The 18,677-nt window shown below is 38.8% G+C and overlaps 1 long non-coding RNA gene across 4 annotated transcripts in view; it reads right to left on the bottom strand.

The window, feature by feature from the left end:
- The window catches only part of LOC120411929, a 46,435-nt gene that overhangs the window by 24,507 nt on the left and 3,251 nt on the right, over positions 1–18,677 (bottom strand). For all 4 annotated transcript variants that reach the window (XR_005604518.1, XR_005604519.1, XR_005604517.1 and 1 more), the window contains exon 2: positions 1,351–1,514. This is a non-coding gene — a long non-coding RNA (uncharacterized LOC120411929). The remainder of the gene's footprint in view (positions 1–1,350; positions 1,515–18,677) is intronic.

Below are 18,677 nucleotides of genomic sequence, written 5' to 3'. Positions count from 1 at the left end.
CTGTTGAAGGGGTCTTTCACTTGGTATGTAGGGAAAGCAGGAGCAGAAATAAATATTTTAATAAATGTTCAAAGCCATGCTGCTTAGTACTGATTTTCAAGCAGCTTACTTCCAAATGCTTGTTACATGTTTGTATTACAATGTTTTACTTTCTTTTTTCATCTGTCTTGAATCATTTACTGTCTTTTCCCTCTGCGTCCATTTATTTAGTCCTTACACCCCCCCTCCAGCTTTTTTTTGTAAACACCATAGTAAATTTTAATGTGGGAGCACCTATGACTTCATTTTATCAAGCTTTTGGTGCTCAACAATACTAGTATAAACATTTCTGGTTTTACATTTTTATCTCAATTGTTTAATCTGCTGTCTGTTTAAACTAGACATCAGCAGGGTTGCAGTCCTTAGCAGGCAATCCCATTCCTTCAGTGAGGATGCCTATTTTGTATGAAGCATGTGATGTTAGAAAGGTTTGTTAGCGTATACAACGATGAGACAGCTAGGATGCCATCTATGGTTTTTGTTGGAGCCTATTATCTTACACAGTAGCTACAACCTGATAAATGTCATTTAAATGCCTCAAAGTGCTTATTTAGTGTGGTGCAAGACATTTTTGTGTATGAAACTCCTGTTATTATCAGTAGGATATACATCCTCTCTGTGCCCTACTCCTGGCATGATACATTAACTAGGAATTTATAGCTGCATTCTAAAAGGGCAAGGATTTCTGTGTAGGTACTGCTGCAAATATACTGGGATATCTTGTTCTTACCATATTCCAGGGAAGAAAAGTTTGGCAAGTTTGCATAACTTGATGTACAGCTTCAAGAGCGAAAAAGGAATAATGTATAGCTGAAATGCCTCACCAGCACTAAGAGGCTCTGAAAAGCTGCAGCAGCACATAAATAAAGAGCAACCCACCATTCTGTGCCAACTACGACTTAGTTGGGAAACTATGCAATGATTAAACAATGAAATTAAACACATAGGACCTGGTACATTTAAATATTTAAATGCCACTTTTCATAACAAATCATACTAATGCATAACTGTGAGTCTGAGCTTGCTCTAGGATGGCCTATAACACTGCAAGCAAGACAGATAACTTTGTGCATACCTCTACATCTTCAGTCATGATCTGTGTTCTCCCATAGAGGCAGGCTAGCTACATGAGGTCTTGATTATGAAGCATCTTTGGTTTTACATATTTATCAGGGATATGACAGTCAGTTTTAAGTGAAAGAAATCTGCTTTCATATAAGCATAAATCTCAAGTAAATTCACTGACCTCAGTTATTCTACAGGAAAATGCTTCTTGAGGGCTTCTACTTAAAAGTTTCTTCTACTACTTACATTACTTTATTGGATAACTCCATGGCTCTTTTCAGTGGAATTGTTTTCCCCCTTTTTGTGCTATTCAGATAAACTTCACGGTGGAAGGTCCACTCAGATGTCCTTCAGGAAAGAGGGTTTACAGGCAGGAGAAAACCTCCAGCAGAAGGAAGCCTCTGAACCAGCTGTGTAACAAAGAAAAATATTGCTATGTGTTTCCAGAAAAAGTTTATGCTTCTAAATGGGAAGGTCAGTAGGAATCTATTCAGTGGCATACTGAGCAGGAGTTCTCAATTTTTAAGTGATTTTTTTGGGTCAGCAAAGAACTGGATATAAGATATTGGCCTCTACTTGTTTCCATGTCAAAACTGCATTAAAAGATGCATGTAAGTACATTAAGTGCTTTCCTAAAATTAATTTTCCTTGAAAGCCATTGCATGACTGTAACAACATTGTGCAGTCATTGAGTAACTTGCTAACCTCTGTTTATGACACATCTACAGGGGAAAAAGAAGTTCCTTGGTAACAGCTAAGATTACTTAACTAAGAAGTTAAAATGGGGTCTAACTCTGGATAATAGCTTGAGTTCAGATCTGCATTTTCCACAGGTCTCAACTTCAGGTGCCAAGCAGAGCTAAACCAGACTTGCACTGTCACTGTCTTGGCCAAGGTTTTGTGTAGCAGGAGGGGGTGGGAAAAAGCTCAGGCTGGGACTATGCTGCTCTAAAGGTCACTCTGCCTTGCAGAGGGAGCCTGCAGCAATGTGAATTCCTGAGTCGAGATTGTCAGGAAATGTTTTTTAGCTGAAACTACCTTTGAAACCATGTTAAAAAAACCCCAAAAACAATGAAAATGGATAATTCTCAAAGAAGTCCTTTATCATGGGGGCATTTTCTCTTGGAGGGAATTTATCTTGATGCGAGTTTCTTAATCAGGTTTAATCCTAAAAACATAGCATTTGTGAAACAGACATGAATAGCCCTTGGGGATTATTATTGTAGCCCCACCCTGACACCTGCACATCTTCTGTTTTTTCAGATATTGCCCCAGGGAAAACATTTGCCCCAGCATGCAAGCCTAAGAGTTTATAAGGATTTTCTATCATGTATGTTCTGTCTCACAATTCCAACTTTTTTTTTTTAATCTGTGTAAGTGTATACTAAGGGTGTGCTAAGGTCTACTGACACATCCAACATCATCTTCATCCTTCATTCTTTTTCAGTTATTCTCGTGGGGTGTTTTCATGTATGTGTGCATGTGTGTGTGTATCCATCCATCCATCCATCCTTCCATCCACCCACCCCTTCCTCCCTTCCTCCCTCTCACTGGGACTATTGGGCAGCAAGGGTAGCAGGGACATGTGCCAGCGTGGCTCAGGCTGTGGCCCTCTCACTCCTAGGCTGAGAGGTCATGTTCAAATCTCATTTCCTGATGCTGTGGACAGAAGTCTAAACAATTAGTGGCTTCATCTCTCGAACAAGATATTGACCTGGGGCTTCTGGATGTCAAAGATTTCAGAGAATATTTTCTCTGAAAAATATTTCTCTGGAAAGAAAGGGGAATAACCCCAATGCCTTGGCCAACATCCCAGTTTTCAGCAGAACTAGCATCAAAACAGAGTGTGATTAATGCTAAGTACATAATGGCTGCCACATTTGCCTCTGCAAGCAGAAGGTCTCTTGCACACAAGCTTTTTATTCTTTCTTTCTGATTCCAGTTGAAAATCAAAAATTTTCTTTAACTGCAGGACAAGCATTGTAAAATATATTGGTGCTCTAGTGTTTCACAAAGATTATCTTGATTTATGAGTACGTTTTCACCGCCCATTTTAAATTGGTGTAATTTAAATACTTTCAGATTTCCATTCCTCTTAAATAAGACATCAGTCTGTGGCCTGAACTTACTGTCTTCAAACTCCACACCCCTGTTCTGATAATCTCTGTAAAGACAGAATGGTACTTACCATTCAAAGATGGAATTTTGAGTCTAATAATAAGCTTTTCTCATTCCTGTTGCTCTTGAAATTTGATGTAGCTAATGCTGGAGAAGCTTAAGTGGCCAAGTTTAGTTTTATTTTCAGAATTATACTCTATCCCAAACCATGTGTTTAGAAAATCATTGTATTTGCTAGCAAGCATACAGGAACTCAGACTGAGGCTCAGACAGTTCCCATACTGATCACATGTGCTTCAGACTTAGGACAAACTCCATTAGAAGCAAATGCTGACATAAAAATGTATCTTAAGCCACATAAAAGGTTCACTTTTCCAAGTGGTGATGTTAGACTGTGGTAGCCATTTGGGGCAGTCAGCAGCAGCTGTATAGCTCCTGGATGAGGAAAGGAACACTTTCTGAGATCATAGAATATCCTGTACTGGAAGGGAGCCACAAGAATCACCAAGTCAAACTCCTGGCCCTGAATAGGACCACCCCAAGGTGTCACACCATGGGCCTGAGAGACTTGTCCAAATGCTTCTTGGATTTTGGCAAGCTTGAGATCAGTGCCTGCCCCTCTGCTTGCCCTTGTAACAAAGCTGTAGACTGCTAGGAGGATTCCTCAATCTCTTCTCCAAGCTGAACAATACCCACCAGCATTGTCCTTGCAGGAATTGAGTTTCTAAAGAGTGGGAGATGAATAATTAAAATGGCAGAAACTTGCTCTCCAAAACTGTAGGAAGTACAGAGGTGAAATATATCCACTTCCGAGATGCAGCCCTGGCTCTGCCCTGAGGCCAGCTTGGCCAGCTCTGCATGCAGCAGCAATTTGCAGTTGCAGATGCATCTTGGAGAGAAACCATATGAGCATTGCAGTAAAATACTTGCTGTAACACCTTCTCTTTGTTATAGCAGAGCTCAGCTTCTCAGACACAGTGAGCAGGACACACATATAGCTGGCTGATCCTCAAGTACTCGGGATGTTGGTATGAGGGCATTTACCCACTGTGGTCACTTCTGGCATTGCAGCTTGGCTAGACCAGGTGAACAGGCAGTGCTTCCCCAGGCTGAGAGGCCCCAGCGTTCTGCACTACAATGCCTGGTGTGGCACTGCACCAGGGGGCTGTCAGTCCAAAATCCCTTCTCTAGGTCTTGGTGGGACTCACGGGGAAAAGTTCTTACATACCTGCTTACGCTTCCTATAATCTTCTCTTCTATTTTGCATTTTCTCTGTAAAGTCCATAATGCTTTTCACATCACAGTTCATTCTCTCCATTAATTTGCATAGAAATACAGGTGGTATGCAGGTCAACAGATGTTTTGGTATCAGAGATGTATAACATCAGGGGTTGTGCTGGTTTGGGTTTTTATTATTTGCATCATTTCAACAGGAAAATTGTTGAATTTTCCTCCACATGACCAGGAGTTGGACTTAATGATGCTGATGGGTCCCTTCCAACTCAGCATATTCTGTAATTCTATGAAAGCAGTGAGAATAACTGCAGTGGACAACAAATATGTTTCTGAATGTTACTAGCATTTAAGTAACACCTATACTTGGTAAGGCAAAGCTACAGGGATTGTGACACAAGTCATGAGAAGTGAGGCTGAACATTCACATAAGCCTTGACAATCACTAGGAGAAGAGAGGTTATGGGAGACGACTCTTGGAGAGTTCAGCCCCAGCCTCCAACTTGACATCCACTGTATGATGAGAGCTTTGATGAAGATGAAAGAGATGACACTGATGAAGGCTGTTATCTGGCTTTTCAGTAACTATGTGGAAGCTGGAAAACCTAAGGAATTTCATCTAAGACTGCAAAGCTACAAAGTCTGCATGGTATTGTGACCATGGGGTAATACAGGGAAAGTAACAGAGGAACACAATGAATTTGCCTCCCATTTCCTCCCTGTGATTTAGAAGGAAATAATATCACAACTTTTCCAGCCACAGCCTCCTCCCTACTTTACCAATAGTAGAGAAAGAGCTAATTTGCCAGGATTGGGAAAATGTCATTGAAACAATGGGGACACATCATAACGGTGAACACAACTGGTTAGGAAGATCCATGATAAATCTTCAGAACAAAATATTTTTCTCATTTAAAAAACCAACTTTTAAAAAAACTCTTTTAAAAAAACCCTATCTTTTTAGCTTTTTGAAAGTCTTAGAGGGAACATCTTCCTAGATTGGCACATGCACACTGGGATTGTTGCCAGACTAACAAGTATTTGAGGAACCACCTATTTTCCTGTTTGTCCTGGAGCCACTGGGATGCAAAGGCAGATGTGAGCATAGCTTCAAGATTTTGAACTGCCTTGCAAAATGATTGTTTAATGTGTATTTGTAGACTGATGCTGGAAACACTTCATAATTAGACTACGTCTAAGTAAGCCAAAATATTTTTGTTGTGATATTTGAATGTTACATTTTAGAGATGATTTGTAAAACAAAAAGGAAAATGTTACCAGGAAAGAGGGTAGGGACAAAAATATCTCTGCTCATTTTGAACTGCCAGACATAAAAGCAATTACCAGAGCAGACTGGTGAGATGTGCACCCGAAGGAGGCCTTAAGGGCATGCTTTGATATTATGTCAGAGGAATTAGAGGAATGTCTGCTTTGTGCTAATTTGTGTCAGTGTAGTTGGCTTGCATATAGACTTTAAATGAATTGCTGATTTTAAATAAATATGCCAGTTTTGAAAGCCTAAGTAAATCATCATCTTCATAAGAAATCACAGCAAACACAGATATTTCTATGAAGATTTTATCCATGAAAAGGAAGATTCAAGGTGCTGACCATTCTTATATGAATCAGAGATTAGAGTATCATTACCTTTAGTGTACAATGTGGTCAGTACGGAGTGCGTACAAAGTGTTCACACAAGTGAGAAGACCTCTTTTGGCCATGAGATGTTATCATGTGGCAGAAGATGACTGTTAACCTAGATCACAAAAACATCTCTACAGTACAGTAGAGCCTGGCAAGTAAGTTTTAGGTTCTTCTGTGTCCTTACACTTTAAGACAGTCTTTTGGTATTTGAAGGCTGCAAACATCTTGTATGCTTCCTGAATCACTTTCTAATCCTTCTGCCCTCTTTTGAAAAGTTACTGCCTTCACTTCTAAGCTTCTGCACACTCTTGACCAAGTTCGAGATCATCCTCCTTTTTTCCTATTTCTTCTATCTTCCAGTTAAGTTTCTATACTTGTTTTTCAAGCATAGCACAGGAAGGCCACTGAGAAGTATCTGATGAGCAAGAAGAAAACCGTAAATGAGAAAACTCTTTAAAGTTTTTCCATAAGGATATAATTAGAAGTATTTAATTTGCTTTAGATGGCTCATTCAGGACAGGTCAGCAAATCCCAGTATAATGAACACATGAAGGACATGACCAATGGACTGATGGATGTCAAAAGTGATGAGATAACTACCTATACTTGTGATTCTGACTGATATTTGGCTTGTCAGGATGCCAAAGGATCAGTGGAATAAATTGAAATGGATCAGGGACCTGTGCAACAGGATATTTCAGAGTGCCAGAATTTCATCATTATTCCTGGGGTTGTTTTGCAGCCAAATTTATTGCTGATTCTTCTCCACATGGACTGAAGAAATTCAGGACTTCTTTCCTGAGAAAGTCAAGGAGCTATACTTCAAATGGGTTTCTGGGAACAAGGCATTTTTAAAACACTGGGAATTTTAATGGAGGGAAAGTAGGGCTTTGAGATGTAATTGCTTTGACTTTGAGCCATAGAGTTCAAGTCAAAAACATGAACAGTCCTAGTTCTAGGAACATAGGCATTATGTGTGAAGGATTAATCACTGATAATTAATGCAGCATCCCAACATGCACTAATGGGAAAGGATTAAAAGGCAATTCATGTCAGCTAGTTCTATTAAATCAGCAAAAATTTGACATTTTACCAACCAGACTTCAGATTGCAACATGGAAGTAAATCCCAAACCAGGGGTAGCTCTACTAGTAAAATAAGGGTGGTTAGATCTTACCAACCTATAAGTAACAGCAACCACATCAGGTTTATTAAATGTTAGCAGTCTTCATTGTTACTCTGACAACACCTTTTAAAACATGCCCATCTCTACTACTCATCACCATACCATAGAAACTATAGTTACACATGCAAACAGGCTGCTGACAATCAAATTGACAAGGTATCTTTCTGTTTCTACTGTTTGTGGTCTACAACCCACAGACTCTGATACATTCATTCCGTCTATCAGAAAACCTGTCTTCATATCTCAGTTTACATAGACACTGCTCACTCTCCGTCTTACAGATCTCCTTCAACAGTACTAATCAGAGACAATTTTTTTTTCCTGATTTTCTCTAGGTCCCTGAATGCCTGGGTGCCAAAGAGGTGGCTGGATGAATATATTTTAAATTAGATGGAAACAAAATGCTCTCCCTGTCAGACTGAAAAGTTCATGCCTTGGGAGAGCAGCAGATTGTTCTGAAACACTACAAATGTAAGACTATTAAGGGTGATTTATTGGAAGAATATTTAATGAAATACAAGTTTTTAGATTATTATCATTCATTCTTCTGTCATGTCATATTTGCTTCTAAAAAATTAAAGTAAGCATCTATCTTCAGTTCTTTAAAAATGAATTCTTCCTGAATGTAAGACCTAAGGATAGCTGTATATACTATATACACTATACACAAATGAATGTCACATAGCAAAGTAGAGGGAAAGACTGAAATTCTTCAACTTTCCATCATTCTAAATGCAAGCTTTAGCAGTGCTGAGATAGAGTGATGTAGTTCATGGCCCAGATATGCAGCAATTTTATGTGCATTTTAATTAAAGGCAATGGTCCTCATCCTGCTGAGGATTTGGTCACTGATGTACAGTGGAGCAGGAACAGTCTCAGTAGGCAATCTTCAGTATCTAGAAGCTGCATCTCCAGCATGGTTTTTGTTCAGAAAAGTAGTGAAGTTTTGAAGTGGATGCTCTGATCATCCTCACTCACTGTGTATTGACTTGGTTTGCAGAGTGGGTTTGGTGCATATATCAGATATTCTTTCTGGGGGAAATGAAACTGTAACTTTCAGTTCAAAAGTATACCAGCTGCACTGCCACCATAATTAGAGCAGAAGGATTCAGAACCACATGTATAGTAGGCACCACCCACAATATAAACCAGGAATAGTTCAAGCATCAAAGTAAATCTGATCTAAGGTAACATGCACATATGTATGTATCCCAGGGAAGAGACTGAGTCCCTATGGAAGTGGCACTTAGGGACATGGTTTAGTGGTGGAGTTGGCCATGCTGGGTTAATGGTTAGACTAAATGATCTTAGAAGTCTTTTCCAACCTGAATTATTCTATGATTCTATGGTTCTTTAAATGGAGGACTCAGTACCAGCCATTTCCTGCTGCTGATCTTCTCCTATTGCATTGAACTGTTGATGCAGATGTGACCAGCATACAGTAGCATGCAGCCTACTACAGAATATCGAACTGGGAGTCAGATTCTCTAATGACACACATTTCCAAAACAGATCTATAAAGCATGTGATCAGCAGTGACAGTTGTGGAAGTACAAGGGACATAGAAAAAGCTGTGAATAATAATAATTTCTTTCAGGTGCTTCTCTGCAAGGTGAGTCATTGGATTCTGCTTCCTTTACTCATATCAGTTGCAGGCCAACATGTAATTGAAAGAGCTTGATTCACTGTCCAGCCATGTATAGGTGTGCAAAGAAAATGTAATGGGAATGTTTAAAATAATCCCACCAGAAGCCAAGACCTTTCATTCCACTTTGCATTTGCATTTTGTTGTTTTAAATGAGTGTGAAGTAGGGGATATTAATGCTGCCTGACTTCAGGCACTCATCTTAGGGGAAGAGTCTCCTTGGACTCTATGGTCACTGGAAAGAGAAAGACCTTTCTGGAAGGCTGCTGATCATCTGCCTTTGATGGCTGAACTCAGATTGCGTAAACACTCTCTAATGCATAGCAACAGAGAATCAAGCCTACTGTTAGTAGAACTAGGACGTCTATGATGTAAAAGTGCAATAAAAGAGTGAATTAATGCATTTTAATGCATTAAAAGTTACGGAAAATCAGTTGTTTTTGCACAGCATGAGATTGAAAATAAACGTGGATATTTCATTATAAACCCATGTGATTCTTAACTCTGATGTGATAGATTTTTAGGTTGTAGAACCAAAGGAAAATAGTCCTAAAGCTTTATGATTATTTCCTTTTTAAACTACTTGATAAACAGCAAACAGGAGAGCCCTTGCTTTAAAAAGAAATGACCTGGCAAAGCTTCCAGCTAGAGCAAGGATAAGGCATGATTACAATCTGTTTACTGGAACATGATAAAGTCATCTGAAAAAACAAAAAGCTCTGGAAACCTCCCATTTGCTTTGGATAGGTATCCTAAACATAATGTAAGATATGACATTACCTTTTTCATTTCCTTATTTAATGTGAAAAAATATGAAAATTATTTGAAATTGTTGTGCTTTATTTTTTTATCCTGTAATAAACAAAAATCACTGTCAATAAATTCAGAAGATATTACTGTGAGTTCATTTTACAATCCCATGTATGTTACTGAAAGAAAAAAAATCTGTTTGAAGAAAGTATCTGACAGAAACAAGCAAAAGGGGATAATTCAGCATGCAGGCTAATTCCCTTTACTTAGACTTTCCCATGTACATTTATAATTATATAAGAACATCCCATCCTGAAAAATCCATCTCACTGCTGAAAATTACTAGTCTTACTAATAGTCTATAAGTCTAAAAGTGAGCTGGGGATGAACTGGTCGCTGCCTAAATGGCAAAGACCAAAAGCTCTGTGGTTTTGAAAAGCCAAAAGCTGGCATAGGGTCAAATGGTCCTTTGGCAGTAGTCCAGTTTCTCTCATATACATATATATGTGAGCTTCTTGGCTTTCCAGCTAGAAGCAGATGAGCCAAGGGAAAAAGACTTGCATCCAGTTCTGTTGCACTTCACAAGAGCAATGGGTGCTCCAGACAGAATCGTAGTTATATCCATTTGGTTAGATTAATACAAATATCATAATTTATCTCCCAGCAGTCATTTCTCAGGCAGTGTGCAAATATGAACACAACTGCAGCAAAAGGTTTTCTTATAGTGACTGATATACATGCCAGAGAGCTAACCCATCTTCTTGCACCACCTTCAGCCCTACAGGTACTGAAATGCCCAATTCCAGTTTATTACATCTTTTCATCCCCTTCAAAATTACGGTTCCTGCTTATATTGAAGTAGAGGCCTTAATAAGTATATGCTTATTTAATTAGTACAAATGTAAGCATATGCATACCTACTAGGCCTTTGGGGTTTCAATGGGACCATGACATGATTGCACCTCATTATATTGGTTAATATTGTGTGAAAACAAATGTTCCACAGATTTCTTTACAGCCCTCCTCTAACTTCACTAAAGTTAATTAATGCATTTCCTTCTAGGTATGACTGTGCAATGACTAGCCAAGGAAGATGACTCTTGCCTCATGCAGCCAGCCATTGGGTGCTGTGCCCTTGGGAAGTGGACCCAGCTCCCAAAACAGGTGTTACGGCCAGCAGACAGAGATCACTAGTTGCTGGCAGATAGGGTGTATACAAAAGATCTCCTGAGATCAAGTACAGCGGCTTGAACTCTGTTCTCTGCCTTGCCTCGGGGTCTCTGTTGTTGTCCTTGGCTTCACTGTTCGGGATCCTGCTGGCACTCACCACCTGTTCATTTGTACTTCTGTCCCAAGCCATCTGTCCTTGCTGTTGCTCTGTCTGCTCCTTCTCCTGGACTCACCTCATGAATTACAATCCCTGGTTTTCTGGCTCCATCTGAAGTTCAGCTATGCTCTTGTCAAAGTGCATGCAAGCTTCCTGGCGCCAAACCTTACTTCCAACCGTATGCCTGCCTTTCTCTGTTAGGCTAATAAGCATTATATGTCTCTGGTTCTTGATTTCAGATTGCCTTAATTATATCGCCTGGCTCCACCCAGACTCAAACCCCAGGGCCTCACTGTGAGTCGTGTAACTCCCATGTCCCGTCATAACAGTCTTCACAGACAGGTGCAGGCAGACAGCAGCTGGTTTTGCTGGTACTCCAAGCTGGGCAGAAATGAGCCAGCTTTGGTCTCGAAGCTGTACACCCACATTACCTGAAAGGAAGAGTTCTTTTATAACCAGACAAGATACGCAGTAGCTTGGATCACAGACAAACTGCATCCATCTCTGTCTTTACTTGCTCACTTAGAGGTACTGTGTAAACCTGTACTAACTTTTAGGGTACAGATTAAATTTAGATACCAAGTAGAGACACACTGTTCAAGTGTCAAATGTTTGCCCAGATGTTGAGACATATCCTCTGTGACATATAGGTAGACAGAAATTTACTGTGCAGGTTGGAGAGGACCAAGGCAGAAAGATTTCTACTAAACTTTCTAAAAACTGGATATAGTTTATCTGTGAACATTATCTATGTTGACCATGCCATTCAGATGAAGCATAGCAACTGCACTTCATTAATTTGAGTATCAAGCAAATTCCAGTCTGAAGCATCCTTTTTGAATGTGGTGGGTTGACCTTGGCTGGATACCAAGTTTGTCTATCACACTCCCTTCTCAGCTGGACAGGGGAGAAATAATAAGATGGAAAATGACTCATAGGTTGAGATAAGGCAGTTTACTAAAGCAAAAGTGAAAGTTTGTGTGTGCGCAAGCAAGAGGAAAAGAATAATTTTATTCTCTACTTCCCATCGTCAAGTGATGTCCTGGGAAGCAGGGCTTCGGCATGCACAGTGGTTGCTCCAAAAGGCAAATGTTGTAAATAATGAATGCTCTCTCTTCCTCCTTGTTTCCTTAGCTTTTATATCAGAGCTGACATCATACAGTATGGAAGATCCCTTTGGTAAATTTAGGTCAGCTGGCCTAGTAATGTCCCCTCCCAGCCTCTTGCCCACTCCAGCCTACTGATGGAGGGCAGAGTGTTAGAAAAAACAGCCCTGATGATGTGCCAGCACTGCTCAGCAGTAGCCAAAACAGTGGGGTGTTATCAAGACCTTTCTAGCTGCCAGTGCAAAGCACAGCACTGTGAGGGCTGCTATGGGAAAATGAACTCCATCTCAGCCAGACCCAATACAGTGAATTAGGTGTCTCTATTTGTTTCAGTAGAGTTACTCTAGACTTTTTCAAAACCTGTATTTCTATAAGTGGAACACAAATCTTATTTCTAAAATACTAGAATTGGAAGTTTAGGCCTTTATCCAGGATAGTTACAACAACTTTACACCAGCTGATGATTTGATCCCATGTAACTTCCACACCAGCAAATGAAACATCAACAGATATAGAAGATGCCAGAAAGATGTGCTTGAGCTACCTTAAAGCTAACTAGTTTGTCTACTGGTAGTAATATAAGCAGAGTTCAAGCGTAAACTAAGTTAGGCTAGATTTAATTTAGACTACAGGAATTTTATAGCTTAGGCTGAGCTCTATGCTTGCATAGCTTGTACCCAACCCCGGAAACACAAACCTAACAAAGCCACTGCACACTGGAATCATTAATGCAATTATTAAACTTAAAGGCTGCCTATTTTATGGCACCTTTAAAAGCAAATGAAGCATTTATTACCTTCCAAATTGTTTTTAATACCTGAGTATCTCAATGGGTCTGCTCATAAGTACTGTACGATGTGAGCAAAGACACAGTGGCAGGATCTGGCCATAAATGCTTTCAGGCATGTGACAGAGACAGAGATTTTTGTGCTTTTGTTTCTAGGTAACTGCCTGATTTTGTATAACGGTATTTTGATTATGATATGGACTTCATTAAACACTGTATGGGCAAATGGCATGCTTTATGTTATATTTAGCTTTATCTCTCTACTTACGAGGACCGTGTGGGGTAATTGCTTCTTTGAGGGCTGATCCTCATCTCTTTATTAAAGCTAAAGTGTGAATCTGTGGGAACATTATATAACAGGGGAATGAGATTCCAGCTCTGCTGTAATATGTTTAACCTGAATAAACAGTCGGGCTGGAAATTGTCTGTGTGTTGTATAACATAAGTTAACACATAATTAAATTACAGATTTTGGAACTTATACTGGAAATCATTTACTTGCATAAGAAACCCCAGTGGGATTCAGTGGGATATTATTGGGACCTAATACAAAGTCACTAAAACAAGTAGGAGTTTCTAAACTGAGTCTTGACTGTTTTAAGTAAAAACAAATTAACACATCTAGACATTCTCTAGACAGAGCAAGTGTCTAATGTGACCTGTATGTATCACCTACACAATTCCTATACTTCTAGAGAAAGTCATCATTAAAACTACTGCACATATTTGGGGTATAAAACAATACAAAATATATTTTCCTTTGTGCTTACTGCTGCTGCAGAAAAGTGTGAGTGTCATACAATGGTGACTGTACACAGGATATGCTTGCAGGATATTTCTGTGTTTTGTGGGGAACTGCATAGCATCTCTTTGAAAGTAAGACTCTTTGGAAATATACAATGCAGAAAAGCAGTGACAAAAATTTTGAATTTTAATTATAGATTAGCTTTTTTTTACAAAAAGAAGACATAGTAATTGTACTTTAAGCATTATCTTTTTACACTGTTTCCTTTTCTACAGTAGTTAGACCTCTGTTATAATCTTATCTAAACGCGAGTGAGGAGGGACTAGCACCAGATCCTTCTCCTTGAGAAGTAATTGTTTGCCATTTATTTTACTGGTACCACACTGATTTTATAAAGATCGTAAGATTTAATATTATGCACAAATTCAAAATTATGCAAACTCTACATTTTTAAAATACTGGACCCCACAGAATTGTAACACAGACACTTACCACAGAAATCACTTTTGTGTTATCTGACGTGCAAGAATGTGTTTTTTCAGAGCACTCTTGGTTCAATCAAAATTCCCACTGTAAAAGAAGATGCAGCATTGGGTGCTGTATCTCTGGTAGACTATTACATCTTTATTAAGGCTTTAATTCAAATATTTTAGATCTTAAATTTTGAACAGTGGGAGTGGAAAGATTCTAATTAACATGATCAAAATTCTTTATTCAGCTCCTGAGGTTCAAATACGAACTGAGGTCAGAAATGTAAAATTAAGAATTTTAAGTTATTTATCCTGTCTAAATCAAGATTCAGGTGCACAGCCAGGAATATTACAAGTTCCTATTATTTATTCTACTAATCAGCCCACAGTCCTAAATAAGTAATCAAAATGTTAATAATAAAAATAATTAAAACAATTACATTTTAAAATTTTATCTTCCAACTATAACTGCATACACAAGTATAATTTTAATTTAATTTTACTGTTACTAATCTAGTTGAAATAAGGTAATTTCTTGTCTATCTATCCACCCATCAATCTTAAAATGAGCGTAATGTAGAACTTTCCTAGGACCAGCCTTTACTTTCTTGAGCCAGCTCCTATAGAGGGAGAAAGCAACAAAATGCACATAACTAGAAATCAAGGAATGCTTAATAAAACCTGGAGCCAAGTGTCTGATCTCAGCAAAATCAGCGTTTTAGATCTCAGTTAGTGCTTGAAGTAAAAGTATACTGTAACTGTTTCAGTCATAAAGTATATAGTACATACACTATACCAGTGTTGTAACAGGGAAGTGATCACAACCCAAATACACCTGGAAGGAAGAGACAGGTGGGCATGGGAGACGAAGAACAGCACTGCCTGGCTGTGTCTGGGGGGTGACTTTCTGCTGGGGTCCTGGCTCACTTCATGTCGCTGTTGCTGTACACTCAGGACTGAGTATGTGCTAAGTGTGTTCCCTCAAGATGTCAGTTTTTAAAATTAAGACTGCCAAGAATGAGAAAGTTGTTTTTATAAATTAACATGAAAGTTATCTAGCCCTCCACTCACTGCCGTGTTGCACAGAGTCCAATTTTCTGGCTGCCATGTGGAAGCAAAGAGAAAGTCACTTGAAGGCAGATACATTACCTCCACAGAGAAGACAAAGGCAATGCTCGCTTGCCTTACTCAAGTTAGCAGATTTATTTTCCATATGCCAGAATCCAGGTCCAAAGGACACCAAACCATTAAAGAAACCTTCCCAGACATGAAAAAGTAATGATGTAATGGTCACAGCTAAAACTACAGGTGAGATTTCTTATGATGGTTGAGCCTATGTAATGTATTCCTGCTTTTGAGAAGGGTGATTCTGTCCTTCCTCAGGCCTGCTCACATACTCCCAAGTCTTTTGGAAGCCTCCTGTCACCCTTTGATATATTTGTTCTGTCTGCTAGACCAGCAGAAAACTAGCTGAGCCAAGAACTAAATAGTCTGCCAGTGTAGCCAACTCATTCAGATGTCAAATGAACATCAAAGCCTGGGAAAACACTGGGAAGGGCATCTGTGCATCCTGAGGTAGGGAATGGGCAGTACAAAAAAAAGATGACTAGACCTTTCCGTGGTAGTAACCTGCCTGTATGTCTTCATTATCTAGTGAAACCTTAACCTAGGTCTCTGAGAAAATGCTGGAAGACATGTCTTCCTCTCAGGCAAAGAGAAGGCTGAGTCATATATCCAAATTGTTTAGGGAAATTAAAAAATATGGCTAAAATCTAGAGGTTACCGCTTTTTCCTCATCTTACACTAAGTGGGAAAATAATTCTTTGGTGAGAAGAAGATGGTTTTGAGTTACAAAAGCATCTGCTAAAAGGAAAATTAATTTTACAGGTCCCTTCTCAGGTGTTTGGGGTTTCTGGGACGAATGGGGGAGTTGCAGGCCACCATGCCAATACTGGAATGGTTAGGAAATGTAATTTAATCAGATGAGGGTTGAAAGTCACAAGCCTATCAAGCCAGAAGCCATTTAAGAAGATTCTAAAGCATACATCTCTGCATTTATGATATAGATGTTAAAGTTTCCGGAGTACAGGATTTTAAAGTTTCTGGAGTACCTTAGTGTTACATTAGTGGCTGCCATAATTTTGCCTCAGATTAATTGTCTCAGTTAAGTAACTCTTCTTTTGAACTGACAAGATGAAGCAATTCAATTTCTTTATGGCCTTGTGCTAGGGAAAAATAGGAGGCCACCAAAGAAGAAGTCACTTGATGGTTTAGGATAAAGTCTGATCAGTTGAACTGTAGCCTGAGAAGTTACCTACAAAAGTAGCTTTCCCTAGTAAACAAAGGGCTTGTAACAAATACGGGGAGAGAAAAACAGTAGAAGTGTTTATTAGGACAGTGAACTACTAGAAGAAGTGATTTCTGAGCAAGAAAACTGCTTTCAGTTGCTTGTTTCTATTGTATTCAGAGACACGGGTCTTTATAAATATTCTTATAAATAAGTATTGCTGTACTCTAACAGACAGTTCTCTTTCTTAAAAAAACACTCATTTTAGTGGCTGTCTGAATAGGCTAAAGGATAACATTATTTTTGCAGTGATATAGGTGTGTCACTTGTGTTACTACATTGCTAAGACTAATCATGATGTGAGTGTGCAGTTACGTCATATGCTCACAAAAATAGAGCCTGTAGGCACCATGAGCAGCTGGGCATACTCCTAGATGCCCAAAATCCAAGCCAAGCCAATTGTTCAGCCACATATAGATTTTAGTATTTTTAGTTTAGAGAAATGACACATTCATATATCAAAACAAATATTTAAAAGGAAATTCATGTACCTTCTGGTAGCAGAAAGGCAGAAACGTGTCACGGAGCCAATAACCCTTGAGTGCATGTATATTTGCATTGTAAGTGAGAAGTTAGAATAGGATGTCTTTCATTTCTATTTGTCCAAAACATTCTCCTGCAGCCCTGGAAGTATGTTTCTCAGCTGTGATATGTTCAGAATACAGCTCACAGGGAACAACTTGCATGCATTTCAGAGGGACAAGTCATTCCACTCCCCCTTAGTATTTAAATTGTATGTTTCAGCAGTATGCTCCTTGACTCAAGCACACACAAGTGTAGGAAGGAAACACTTTACCTTCAGAAAGCTGAACAGAGGTTTGTAAAAGCTATGATAAGGTTATGTGGCCTTTTGGACCAAGGGGACAAAATGGACAACTGTCATAGCATTGTCTAACACTGTGTCTGCATCCATACACATGCAGTGCTCCCAGGACTGCAAAGACAGAATAGAAACAGAGCACCTGTATTTCTGTTACACAACATACGGCTCAGTTCTTTTTTTATTACAAGACTAGACAAAATTTAAATTTAATTGAAAGTAAGAATGATTTTTAAAGTCAAATTTATAAATAAGTGTATTTTCCTGTTTCTAAAGGACATAGTGTTACTTTTTACTAGCCAAGACAACTATTTTTAGCTTAACCCATGTACTGCTGAAATTGTCCATAGAACCAATGCTGCTTTAACAGATGGGTACACATAAAAATATGTGAGAGCATCTCTGTGGGAATCAAGCTTAAATGTTAGCTTGCATTGCCATTCAGGAATACAGAGACACCATTCTGTGTAAAGCTCATGGAAGATGCTAGGAGAATGCACCACTGCAAATCCAACTCAGAACTGCATAGTTTATAAATCTGTGCTCTGGTTGCTATGGTAGTTTTAGTTTTGGTTTTGGTGACTCAGGATTATGCAGCATCAGAAAGTAACCCATCTTAAAATGTGGGGTTTCTGCATAAGAATCTTACCCAGAACTGACAAAATCAAAGAGCAAGAAGTCTGCTTCTTATGTAGTTTACTTGAAAATTTTGATAGCAATTTGTGCATAGTCTTCTTACCTCTTTTTTTCTGGATAAGGATTGTACCAGAGATTTCACTGTTACATGTGTGGGTGTATCACACAATCAGAGTAGGGAATACATCAGATTTAAAGATAGAAAAGACTATGACTATCAAGTAAAACAATGAAGGAAACCCCTTACGATAAGTATCTCTGTCATGGCCTTTTCATGTGAAAAGATACTTTTATATTTTCTTATCCTATCTCTCATTTTACCATCCATGATTCTTTATACAAATCTGTTAAATTTACTAGAAAGTTTTGTGTCAATATATGTATGCAATATTGGTCACTATCCTTCAAATTACCCTTTTTCCCCAGAGCTGGAATTGATGACATTAACTGTGATATATTAGTTTTCCTTCAGTGGGGAGAGAAAAATGTTAAGACAAAATTTTTAGAAGCCACACCATGTGTAATGCTGTTCAAGATGAAAGACAAGACAGCAAATATCCTGATTGAGGTCAGAACAAAAATTCTACATCCCAAAAGATGATGATTTTGGGTAGCGCAAAAGCTTCATCTGTGAACTTCTGTCATCTAGAAGCCTGTGTGAAGTAGCTTTGAACAATGGTTGTAATGCTTTTAAGAAAAAATGGAAAACCAGAGAGCACACTGATAGCCATCTCATTGCTAAATCATTTTATTGAACAT

The sequence above is a fragment of the Corvus cornix genome, chromosome 1A (assembly GCF_000738735.6).
Source record: "Corvus cornix cornix isolate S_Up_H32 chromosome 1A, ASM73873v5, whole genome shotgun sequence".
NCBI classification, from domain to species: domain Eukaryota; kingdom Metazoa; phylum Chordata; class Aves; order Passeriformes; family Corvidae; genus Corvus; species Corvus cornix.
Note: the sequence above shows the minus strand (reverse complement) of the source record. Positions and strands in the feature narration are given on the sequence as shown.